Source organism: Octopus bimaculoides, chromosome 4 (genome assembly GCF_046866305.1).
Source record: "Octopus bimaculoides isolate indiv1 chromosome 4, ASM4686630v1, whole genome shotgun sequence".
Classification (NCBI taxonomy): Eukaryota; Metazoa; Mollusca; class Cephalopoda; order Octopoda; family Octopodidae; genus Octopus; species Octopus bimaculoides.
The window spans coordinates 106,865,332-106,878,357 of NC_142931.1; positions in this window are offsets into that span (position 1 = coordinate 106,865,332).

Below are 13,026 nucleotides of genomic sequence, written 5' to 3' on the forward strand. Positions count from 1 at the left end.
TTAGTTTTCGAACCACATGGTCCCGGGTTCAAAAGCAATTTTTGTACATATGCATTTGTACATACTTACACAGCGTATATGCTTATATAGGATTTTATTATGTTTTATTTATTAGAATTCTTCGTAGAAGGAATGAATAAATTGCTAACAAAGGAATAGAATTCGCTGGAATATGGATAAATACAACGATATGTGTTACTTGCTGAAGTTTAGGTAGGTTTTGCATATTTTTCCTGTTCTTCTTAAAGATTCTGTTTGTAAAATGAGTGTTGGTCGGTCTCTTTCTTTACTCGGAAATCCTAGCTTTTCAAGATTGCCATTAAGACCCGGTATTGTCAACATTTTAAAGGATAAATTTGGCTTCACCAAATGTAGACCCATGTATGGACCTTGACATAACTTTGAAAACATAATTTTTCAATGTAATTTAAAGTAAATGCAACTTCAGAAGTGAAAACAAAAGTTATAATTTAAGTACCATCAGTAATTAAAAAGCACCAAATTTGAACAACTTTCCCTATTTTCAATCTAACCAGTTTTAAATGTAATGATAACGACAGTAATGTCCTTTATGCAATTAAATGCTAATAAAAAACGCATTTATCTGGTCCTTGACATCATACATGTCTCATATTTGTGGAAATTCATTTACTGTATTTGTCTGCAAATATGTCCATATTGTGTCTGATTTATAATGTGATTATCATTGGAAACCAGGCGAGACATGTTTTATTGAACCTTTAGTTATTTCTTATGGAAATCGCTAATTTGAATGCACTCTTAATGTAATTCTGAGATCACATGGGTCAAGGTCACTTTTTGTCAAGCATTGTCAAAGAACTGCAGAAATAACTTCATGGTATGTATGCTCTCGATGGAACTTTGCCATCGCAAATCTGTATTTGCTTACTTTATTACTGTTGACAATTTTGAGAAAGCTTTCCCAGGGTGACAACTGGATTTGTATTTCAGAAATATGACCAGGTATAAGAGAAAAAAAAATGCAAAAACAGCCCTGATGTTTTCTATTGTATTTGTGAATGTTACACTTTACCAAAGTAGCGCAACAAAATCACAAATTTTATGAAGAAAGCTTACCTTATTTGGCATGAACCTGGGCATCCCACATAGTGTGTAAAACGTGTGTTGAAACACTGAGACAGTGACTGTTTCAAATATTTAAGTTGAGGTTTCTAGCCTTGTCTTGTGAGAAAATTAAGGTTGGTGTGTTTGACGGGCTATAGATTGGGTCGAGCAGGTCGAGCAATTTTTGAAGACCATATCTGGCGTTGAAAAAGAAGCGTGGAATGCTTCTGCTGCGGTAGTGACTAATTTCCTGGGAAAGGGTAGTCGTCAAATTATGAAAAGTTTCTGCAGACCCTGTAAATCAGTTTTCGAGCACTAGACTGACTGCAACATGAGTGTTAATGTGCACAGTCATCTGGATTACTTTCTTGAAAATCATAGTGTAATGAGTGATGATCAAAGTGAATGACTCCACCAAGGTATCAAGACAATGGAGACTAGGTATTAAGCCAGATGAAACACAAGCATGATAACTGACTACCGCTGGTGTCTGCAAAGAAACAGTCGCGATGCAAGTTATTCACGCAAGGCACCAAAGAGAAAGTTCACTCCTTGAGTAACTGTAACTCCAGTTTGTCAGAAATATCTATCCTAATATGTGAAATTAAACATTTTGTGTAATATATTTGTTAAACAATAAAAAGTACTGTCTGATTTGTTTTAGCTTCTTACTTCAGTATTACATTTAATTGGTAAAAAATGAATTCTTGTTTAACAAAAAGTATTTCTGAAGGCATTTCTGAACGTCACCACACCCAATTAGGTAGGATTAATTGTAAAAAGCAAAACAATTAAATATTTTTTTCAAAAATGTTCCCCAGTGTTATTGGTATAGATGTAAGCTTATAATCAGGGCAGAGGTGCCACATGTTTCGAAGCGGCTGCTGATAGATATTCACTTTATTGTTGATTGTGGAAGAGATGTTTATATCTGAAGAGCAGCTAACATCTATAGTACTTGAATTTTTTCTGTCCCAAATAACTATGTCAAGCCTGTTATGTTTGCATTTGGTAGAAGTTTTAACAAGAATGTTCCTCTAATATTCCTTACGCAGTGTTTTCTTTCGTTTTTTGTGACCCTCTTTTTTGTGGTGATGCTGTTTCAAATAGAATATATATATATATATATATGTATATATATATATATATATATATACATAAATCTGTATATATGTATATATGTATGTACACATATGCATGCATGTATGTACATAAGTATATATGTCTGTATGTATGTATACATGAATGTAGGCATAAATGCAAGTATGTATATATGTAGGTATGCAGTAAATAGATGTATTCACAAATGCCTTCACACACTCTAACGATTTCATGCACACACATAGACACCATTTCTCCGCCTCACTAACCAGCATCACCATACTTGCACGCACTATACACATGCATACATCACACTGTAACACATTCACACACATACACAACACTCCCTCTTACACCGGTATTCCTCCGCCCTGCTTCTTCACTCCCCAATAAAATAACACTCCTTTTGTTTCTAGCCATTCACCTTCCTCATCTGTACTTCCCACTTTTATATATACTCGCCATTTTTCTTTCTCAATTTCTCCATGTTTTTCTCTTTTGTTGTGATGAAGGAAATAATGTCCGAAACGTTAAAACACACAAAACACACACACACCACACACACATACACACACACACACACACACACGCAATTTTTCAAAAGAGCTGCTAATAAGTTCATGTTTTACAGACACAATGATTTAGCAGATTTCTATAACATGCCATGTACCGTCAAGCAATGTATCAGGCTCAGTACATATCATTAGATGTATTTAAAAACCAGTTTGTGAGAAAACATAAGAAAAAGAACGAGAAGAAAAATGCGATGAGTGACGAAAAAGGTGAAAGGAGAAGGCAAAGAAGAAAAGTATGAAAACCAAGATCTTCATCCTCTTTGTCTCTAGAAATCATAATTAATTTACCTGGTGTAGAATAATATAACAGAGAGGAGACGTATGACCAAGTTTATGTTTGTTAATGTGTACCTCTGCATTAAAACGAATAACAGAATACAGTGATGTCGTCGTCTTGCTGGCCTTGTTTCTGAATAAAAACAAGCAACAAATGGGAAAAGCAGGTGAAGTAAATCTTATCATTTAATTGAAATTGTTATTTTTCAAATAAAAACGGCAGGTGAATTTATTGGTTTAGTTAGACGGAAACATGAAAATGTTTCTTTCTTGACTTCATCACTTTAAACAGACACTTTAATTGTTGTTGATGATTTGCATTTCCTGACGTTTTTGCATAGAAATTTATGAAAAGCTAAGATGCGACTAGACGTAGGTTCAATATTCGTAGAGAGAAGTGTGTAGTGAACCGATAATCCCAAAGGATGTATTTGAAAAAAAATTTAACCAGAGATCGCAAAACATCAATTCTAGTGGTCTACCGTTTTATAAATCACTGTTCTAGTTAGATAAAATGTTGAGAAGTGGGTATGCTTTGCTCTATCCTTGCATATCTTCAGTCCACAATTGGACGAAGGCCTCAGTATATTCCCTCCACTAGTCACGGTCTGATGTTTTCCTCATCCAAGTTAGGGATGCCGAAGCATGTAAAAAGTCTTCGTTCCATTTTTGCATGGTTTTCCCCTCCTTTTATGGACGTAGTGTCCATTCTGTCAAGTTGCTATTCCATCTATTGTCTTTTCTTCTAGACACATGTCCCGCGGAAGACCATTTCAATGTTTTATTTTCCAGATAACATCCGTTAAATCTGTTGCCACTCTTATCTTGTTGTTTCTCAACTTATCCACTTTGTTAATTGTCAGCATTCTCCTTTCCATGTCTCTTTAATTTATTTTCAATGCTCTTGTTGGTAGTCTATGTTTCTGATGCATACGTAAAAATAGACAGCACACACTGGTTGAAAACCTTTCCTTTTAGACATTTGGGCAAGTTGCTGCTCATAAAGTGATTCAATTTACCAAAGGCTGCTCATCTTAATTGTATTCATCGTTCAATTTCTTTGGTTTGATTTTTAAACTTTAGGCAGATTATTTGCTCAAGACAGGTATATTGGTTTACATGTTCAGCTATTTCATAATCTATTATCACATCTCTAGCTGTGATTAGATGGTTGGCGGTTATCTTCGTTTTACTAAAAGTTCTGAGTCCACATTTTTTGCTTTCTTCTTTTAGTTCTCTGAGCATTTCTGTTCCTTACTTAATGCTCCTGGAAATGAGTACAGTATCATCAACGAATCTGAGATGAGTTAGGATGCATCCGTTTATATTTATTCCTTTATCTGACAAACAAAGTTTTAAAAACCTTTCTTATACAAATGGGAATAATCTGGGTGATGCGGTGTCTCCTTGTCTGGTTCCTTTATCATTTTTGATATCAATCGCTTTGTTGTTTATAGTTGCTGCAGTACTACAGTTAATGTACACATTCTCTAATAGCTTCACGTAGTCCGTGGAAATTGATGATATACTAAGAAGTATAGAGAAGCAGACAGACAAAGCTGGGAGGTTTACCACTCCTGAAACCAAAACACCCACAGAAAACAAAAGCATTAACACAAACACATCAACACCAAACGCCCCAACATTGTTGACAGCTATAAACACTAACAATCCAGACCTAATGGAATACATTTGTTCAAGCACCAACATAACAGAAAACGATATCAAAACAAATAATCACACACGCACATCACCACGACAACACATTAAAATCACACACATTACACAGAACACACGCAGCACATTGAAATCTCTCTACCTGGATGCAGTAGGGAGATTTCAAAAATACCTCTCTGAAAAACTGTACAAAAACCTTCTGGTAGAAGACTGTGAGGTGAAGGACAAACAACTTTGGCGTAAATGGTCATCTTTCCAAACCATTTAACATCACACGTTCGGTCCGTCAGGGATACCTCCTCTCGTCGCTAATGTATGTATTGACTATAGAGTCACTACTGCGGAAGCTGGTGATGCTGAGGGGCATCACGCAAGAACTGGGATGAGGGAGGAGCGTGTCTGCATACGCGAACAACGTCACCGTGATAGTGTCGAGCCACAGGCACATCGACTTGGTCGGCGAGACACTAAAAGAATACGAAGCGGTAACGGGAGCGAAAATTAACCTGGGAAAAGTCAGTGGGCTTGCATCTGGGCACCTGGAGAAGCAAACCCATACCATCTAACAGCATCTCCATGGTGTGACGCTGGACCGACGGGACCGGTTAAATTGCTCGGAGTCTGGGGTCGATAAATTAAGTACCAGTTACGTACTGGGGTCGATGCAATCGGCTTAATCCTTTTGTCTGTTCTTGTTTGTCCCCTCTATGTTTAGTCAATTGTGGACAATAAAGAAATAAGAAGCTTGTTTCCCAACCACAGAATTCCGGGTTCAGTGTCTTCTGCCTCGGGCCGACCAAAATCTTGTGAGTGGATTTGGTAGATGGAAATTGAAAGAAGCCCGCTGTATATATATATATATATATATATATATATATATATTTATATATTGTGTGATAAGAAACTTGCTTCCTCACCACATGGTTCCATGTTCAGTCCCTCTGTGTGGCGCTTTGGGTAAGTGCACTTTCAATCTCAGGATCATTCTGATTCCAAAAAGGTATAATATGTCTATGTAGAGCAAATGTAGACTGAGATACAGGGTTCCTAGTTGGATAGAATTTTGCTTTTATTATAATACTAATCGAAAAACCTGTGCGGACTTTTATATCTAACTCATGCGGAGGGCTAATTGGGATAAATAGCATGAGTATAATACGGCTATAATAACTATACGCCCTGGTGTTGTTTGATCTGTGATTAAGGGCGGATGAGAATAATTCTGTAATGTAATCATTCTATTGTTCCAGTCCCAAGTTAAATTTCAGATGTTGGCCAATTTGTCCCAAAGTTCTTATCTCGACATAAAAGTAACCAAGCGAATGTCATTTAACTCCCCTTGATCTCTGACGTCGCCTAATAATTGCCAAGCATGATAGCATGAAACGTCCAAGCTTTACCTGCAAGAAATAACAAGCTAAATGCTTTTAAATCGAATCCCAATTCTGTATGTTCAAGAACCGAATGAAGGGCAGATTTTCAATCCCGGGATCATCCTGATTCCAAAAAGGTATATGTCTATACAGAATAAATGTAGACTGATATACAGTGGTCCCAGACGGACAGACAGAATTTCGCTTGTATCAATATATATATATATATATATATATATATATATATATATATATATATATATATATATATGCGTATATGTATGTATGTATGTATGTATGTATGTATGTATGTACGTGTGAAGTGGCACATTTGAGTTGAAGTAATGCATAGTCCCTTTAACAAATCTTAGTAAAGCGACAAGCAATTTATCTTTCACTACCTTACACGCCCTGTCTGTCTCTCACTATATATATATATATATATATATATATATATATATATATATATATATATATATATATATATATATATATATATATACATATACATACATACATACACACACACACACACACACACACACACACACACACACATATATATATATATATATACATACATACATATATGTGTGTGTATGTGTGTATATATATATATATACATATATTTGTATATATATAAACGAACTTTAGGTTAGTTAAAATATTTTAGTGACATATTTCAACTTCGAAAGGCAAATTCACTGCAGTTACAGCGAGGAAAAAATTCTCTGTTATGGTAAAAGGGTGTAAAACACCACATCTGTCCAGTGGTGGCCCCTGTCGGTTTCCCAGACGCCTTCCTAGCCATTTAGCTGTTATCAATGGGAAATACCGAAGAGAGGTAACTTTGGATAGACTTAATTAAGGTCGTAGCTCTACTTAAAACACAGTCACTATTGTTGACTGCTTTTACACCGTTTTGCTATAAGAGAATTTTTTCTCAACGGCAACTGCAGTGAATTTACCTTTACAAGTTCAAATATTGCACAAGTATATTTCAACTAACCTAAATGTTGCTTATGCCTAAATACTGCCTGGCGTTAATACTGCTGCAATACGCGCGCGCACACGCACACACACACACACACACACTGATAAGGATATGAAACTGGTGTAAACGACTGGAATAAATATTTAATCTCTCACCACACTTCTATCTGTTCTATTACCACACATACACTCATAGACATATATATTACACACATATATATGTATGTCTTAGTTTAGAGAATAACATTTATGATTTATTGGTACAAACTCGACATGTTTCGTTTTGTCGTGCTGGTACGGTGTGACATGCGAGTGGATGTTGTATGGGGTGTTGGATGATTTTAATATTCAAATAGGAAGATCGTTGTCTTCTTATTAGGATTATTGAAGTAGTGTGTGTTGGTTAAATTTAATGTTGAAAGACTAAGAGATTAGTCTGCTATATGAGAAAGAAGAATTAGAAGATGGATAGGGAAAACGAAGAGATGAGTGGGCAGACAGAATGATCCGAATGACCAAGGAAGATAAAATAGGAAAATTACTATGTGGTTTTAGTATGTATCGTAGTGCAATATATCACTTCTTAACCAAAATATTTACTAAGTATAGACTTGATGGTTGAATAGGAGATATCTATGTTCATATTTAAAAATTAGTGGCAATTGTGACTGGGTGGGAAATTCTTGTTTGCAAAAAATAAAAGAATGTTTTAACTACAGAGGTTTTTTATTTGTATCAGGTCATCCCATAAGTTCTGTCCAATTTTACCTTTTTTAAAATTGAATGAAATTTAATAATATTTTAGAATGTCTAATGGAATTAAAAATTATTTTTATGCATTTGTGTATATTTAAACTAATAAAATATTATTTTACAGAATAATAGACTTAAAATTTCTTTGATTAAAACCCTTTCTAACGTGGAAGTATCCAAAGCGAATTTCAGGCACATAATGAGTACAAAAAAGTACTTTATGAATATAAAAAAGGAAACTCTGCAGCCGAAGCGGCTCGAAACATATTCTCAGTTTATGGGAAAGAATGCTTGAATGAAAGAACTTGCAGGAAATGGTTTGCAAAATTCAGAAGTGGTGATTTCAGCCTTGAAGATGAAGATCAAACAGGACGTCCAGTTGAGTTTGATGATAAGCTCCTTGAGGCATTACTTGAAGAAAATCCTGCATTATCAGTTGAAGAATTGACAATAAAGTTTAGTTCAAATCATACAACTGTTCATCGTCATCTTCAACAACTTGGAAAGGTTCCTAAACTTGGAAAATGGGTGCCTCATGGATTGTCCGAAAGCAACCGCAAATCCCGAGTTGATATCTGCTCTTCTCTCCATTCTCGCGAACTCATTTCACCCTTTTTTGGATAGACTTGTGACTGATAACGAAAAACGGAACTTCTATCGAAATGTTAAACGTCGTAAACAGTGGCTTGGTAAAAGGGAAAAAGCTCAACCACAACCGAGAAGGGAACTTCATGGAAAAAAAGGTTCTTCTCTCTATTTGGTGGGATTGCAAAGGAATAATTCACTTTGAATTGTTACCACCTAATGCAACAATCAATGCTCAAGTCTACTGTCAGCAATTAGTGTGTTTGAATCAAGCTTTGAAGGAAAAAAGACCTGCTTTAGTGAATCGAAAAGGAGTGATGTTTCATCAGGACAATGTGCGACCCCACACTGCAAAGATCACATCACAGAAGATCCAAGAACTTGGTTGGGAAAAATTTCTCATCTACCTTATTCTCTCGACCTTATTCTTTCATACTACCTTTTGTTTCGTAGTTTACAGAATTATTTGGGTGACATAACTTTCGCAAGCCAGGAAGAGGTCGAACTGACATTGATGGGATTAAAAAACTTGTAAATAGATGGAAGGAAGTCATAGATAATCAGGAAAGTACATTGATGATTAAATTTCAATTAAATATAACATTTGATCACTTGTTTTCTTTATTCAAAATTCGGACAGAACTTATGGGATGACCTGATAAGTTATAAATGGATTATTTCTTTTTCTGTTTCTGTTATAGCTTATTAGTTGTGCTGTCATGGTATTTGATTTTTTCTGTTTTATCGATTTTTTCAAAGCTTTATTGTTTTGATGTCAGTGTTCTTTAAAAACTGTTTCGTTAGAAGATGGTTAGGGGGTTCTAAGCGATATATTATGGACTAAATTATTTGTAATTTTCTTTGGGTGGTTCGGGAAGTTTTGAACGTGTTGCATTTTTCATTTGGTTTTCTGTATGAGTAGTGTGTTGAGTTATCAAGATTTAATATGGTGTCTAGGAAATTAAGTGTTTTTTAATGCGTGTCACTGAGGAATTTTAAAATACAATTCTTTGAAGAAGCTGAGGAACCTCTTTCTGAATTTGTCTGATTTTTGTTTATTATGGATTCTAAAGATATTGAGACTACCTTTCTTTGGATATAAGTAAAAATGCTTTAATTCAATAATATTAAAACATAAAGCGACCTGATCGCTAATTTCAGTAAAATCTTTTGCACTTACGATAATGTCAATGTTATTAAAAGATAAAATTGATTTTCTTGCTTGGAAGGTGATTTCAGCATCCGATGGTTGTAAAGATGTTATAGCTTTGATATAGTTAATTGCGTCATAGTGTATTGTCTGGGTAACGGAAGGATAATAACCAGAAATATCAGAGAGATGTGACATTAATTTTATTTTGGATAGTTGTGAAACATTCAATTACAGAAGAAAAGTTTTTCTAAAATCGTAATGGAAATTAATATCTAATTTTAGATACAAAAGAAGCAATAATTTGTTTACTTACACCTCCAATGGCTATTTTAAAAGAATTGGCCGGTGTAGTGGACTGATGATTAAAAAAATTTGGATTGTGGTATTTACTGTTCTTTTCTTTTATCTTTTACTTGTTTCAGTCATTTGACTGTGGCCATACTGGAGCACCGCCTTTAGTCGAGCAATTTGACCCCAGGATTTATTCTTTGTAAACCTAGTACTTATTCTATCGGTCTCTTTTGCTAAACTGCTAAGTTACGGGGACGTAAACACTCCAGCATCGGTTGTCAAGCGATGTTAGGCGGACAAATACAGACATACAAATACACACACACACACACACACACACACACACATATATATATATATATATATATATATATATATATATATATATATATATATACACATATATACGACGGGCTTCTTTCAGTTTCCGTCTATCAAATCCACTCACAAGGCTTTAGTAGAAGACACTTGCCCAAGGTGCCACGCAGTGGGATTGAACCCGGAACCATGTGGTTCGTAAGCAAGCTACTTATCACACAGCCACTCCTCCTTATGTAAGGTTCTAGTGGGGTAAGAGTATCTGTTCTATCTTTGATATTTAAATCAGTTACTATACTTTTGGCGGATATATTAATTTCATTCAGTGTGTCAAGGTAAGTATTTTTCTAGGTATTTGAGATCCCGCTATGTCCTCCTTGATGGTAAGTAGATTTCGCTTTGTAAATATTCTTCCTTTTGTTTGATTTAGTAACATGATTGTTCCACTTATAACAATAGTGTCATCGAGATTTTTCTGTAAAAGTTTAGAGATTAACTTACGCATTTTCTTTTTAAATATTAAGATCTTTTTCCAGTTATGTCGAAACTTTTTACGAAGGATTGAATAAGAATGTTAATAGAAGTTTGCGTTGTTTTCAATCTGTAACTGTATGTTGGTTGTGCTGTTAGTTGATTTTTTTCTCTCAAAGAAATAAATTTTGTATCATTCTTTTAATGAAGTTTTCTTTCTTCCGCATTAAATCTTTTAGGTAGGCTTTCGTTGGTAGCATTGATATATTCTAATATATTGATACATTTTAAAATACTGGTCTATCTAAAAATCGGGATATATTTTAAATAGTGAATGGAATTTCGACGTGCTGCATTGCTGCATCTCTTGTATGACAAGGGTTACATTGTCTAATGTGTATGCAGAACGGTTGAATGGCTAAGAAGTTCTCTTCTCAACCACGAAAACCTGGGTTAATGCAGCATTTTATGCAAGTGCGAAAAGGTAGGTAAGAGGACAGACCCCTGTGGTATCCTATTCAGGAAATTTCAAGTTTTGGAATTGTTGGTCATGTAGCCTGATAAGTCATTTGCTAACCAAAGTCTTGTGTTGTTCTTAAGGTGGTTTTCAGATTTTTTTGTGCAAGTGGATAGAGGGGAATGAAATCAAAAGCTATGCTAACATTGATGGTAGTTAGAATGGTATATGTAACAGTTATTTTTTGTTGAGGAGATCATGTATTTTTGAGTTAGGTTTAAGAGTAACGTGATAAGGTTGATTGTAATGGTCTGAATCTGTATTGCGATGTTGAGAAATGGGATGTGTGGGTTAGTTATGTTCAAAATAGCCTTTCAAGGATTTTTAGGTAAGTGATGGTCTGTATGGCTTGACCTAGCCTTTAGCTATGTTATAATTTCTCTATCTTTCAGATTCTAGAAATTAGTGTAGATGTTGGTAAGTAAAGTGAATCCTTCATCCTGAGGTATATTAAGCATATGTTTGTGATTTTCTTTGTCCCTCAGGTTTCGTTTTATGGGTATCTGATGGACGGAGAGATAGAAAACGTAATCTATGTGGAAGATGAGATGTGTATTTTTTGTTCTGTTTCTGCCTTCTTTGCGCGGTTTTGATGGTTGATTTTCGAAAAACTCTCTAAGCGTAGGTATTTTACATTCAACATACTTATTGTGACATGGAGTGCTGTGTTGTTTGACCGTTGGTAATAGTACTGTTAATTTATATTGTGGTTTATAGTAAATTTTATGCTTTATGCTAGATACAGAAATTTGTCAATTTTCTATTTTTCTACGACCAACTTTTTGTTATTTATTTGTTTAGTTATTTAAAATAGAATTTTATTCCGGTTGTGTGATTTTGGTTTATTGTGTCCCTGGTTAATATGAGGTTAGCTGTTTCTGGTGTGTAACAGGTTTTCTTTGTGGTTTAGTGAGATATGACCTTTTTGAATCATTTGTAATTATTTTCGTGAATGTATGTTCTACAGTGTCTCTGTTGGTGATTTTGGTATTGAATTCTGAAAACCTTGATTCTGCCTCCAGATGAAACTTGTTCTATTGTATCCTTTTGAGGTTTGTAAATGTGTTTGCTTTCTTCATTAATGTACGACTCTGTTGTGATGATAGTTGATAAGTAACCCGAAGAAAGTTGGAAAATGTTTGTTAATTGTTTATGTTAGATAAGTGTGAAATAGATTGTGATGTATGGAGAAGAGCCGTTCAAGCTGAAATGGAAAATGCGAGTGTTTTGATAATTGCTTAGGATGTAAAGGAATTTTGTTTGCGTTATCTCTTGTGTTATCCATGTGGTTTGAAAACCAGATGTTCACTAAATTGAATTCTCAACCAATTATGGTGTATAAATGGGGGGTGTAACCTGATCGGCCGATTGGTGAGTTTTGGTAGTGGTTTACATGTTTAGTATATCAACGTGATTCGTGTTATTTGTTTTTAATTTGAAAGCATATATTTATAATGTGCTGTCATTTCTTTGCAATTTACGAACGCCGTTTGCGATGTTAATATACTGGATGCAAGAATTTATGTATGTTATACGACCACAACTATTTAGGAAGTGTCTGTTCAGTTTGATTTATGAATATTTTGGAAATATAATTTATGTTCTAGATATGCGTATATTTCCTGAGTTATTGTTGCGTGAATGACATTGTGAATGCCGTGAGTGATGATAAGAAGCTTTTGTTTCCTTGATAACAGTTTTAATGCCAAAGTTAAATTGCAGAAACCTTAGATTTTTTTGTCTCCTTTTTGCAAAATTTATTATTATTTTATGCGAAACGTTCATTTTAAAGGCATTTAGTGGGAACATATGACGTTGAGATGGAGATAACATTGGCAGTTTATGATTTATTGTTGT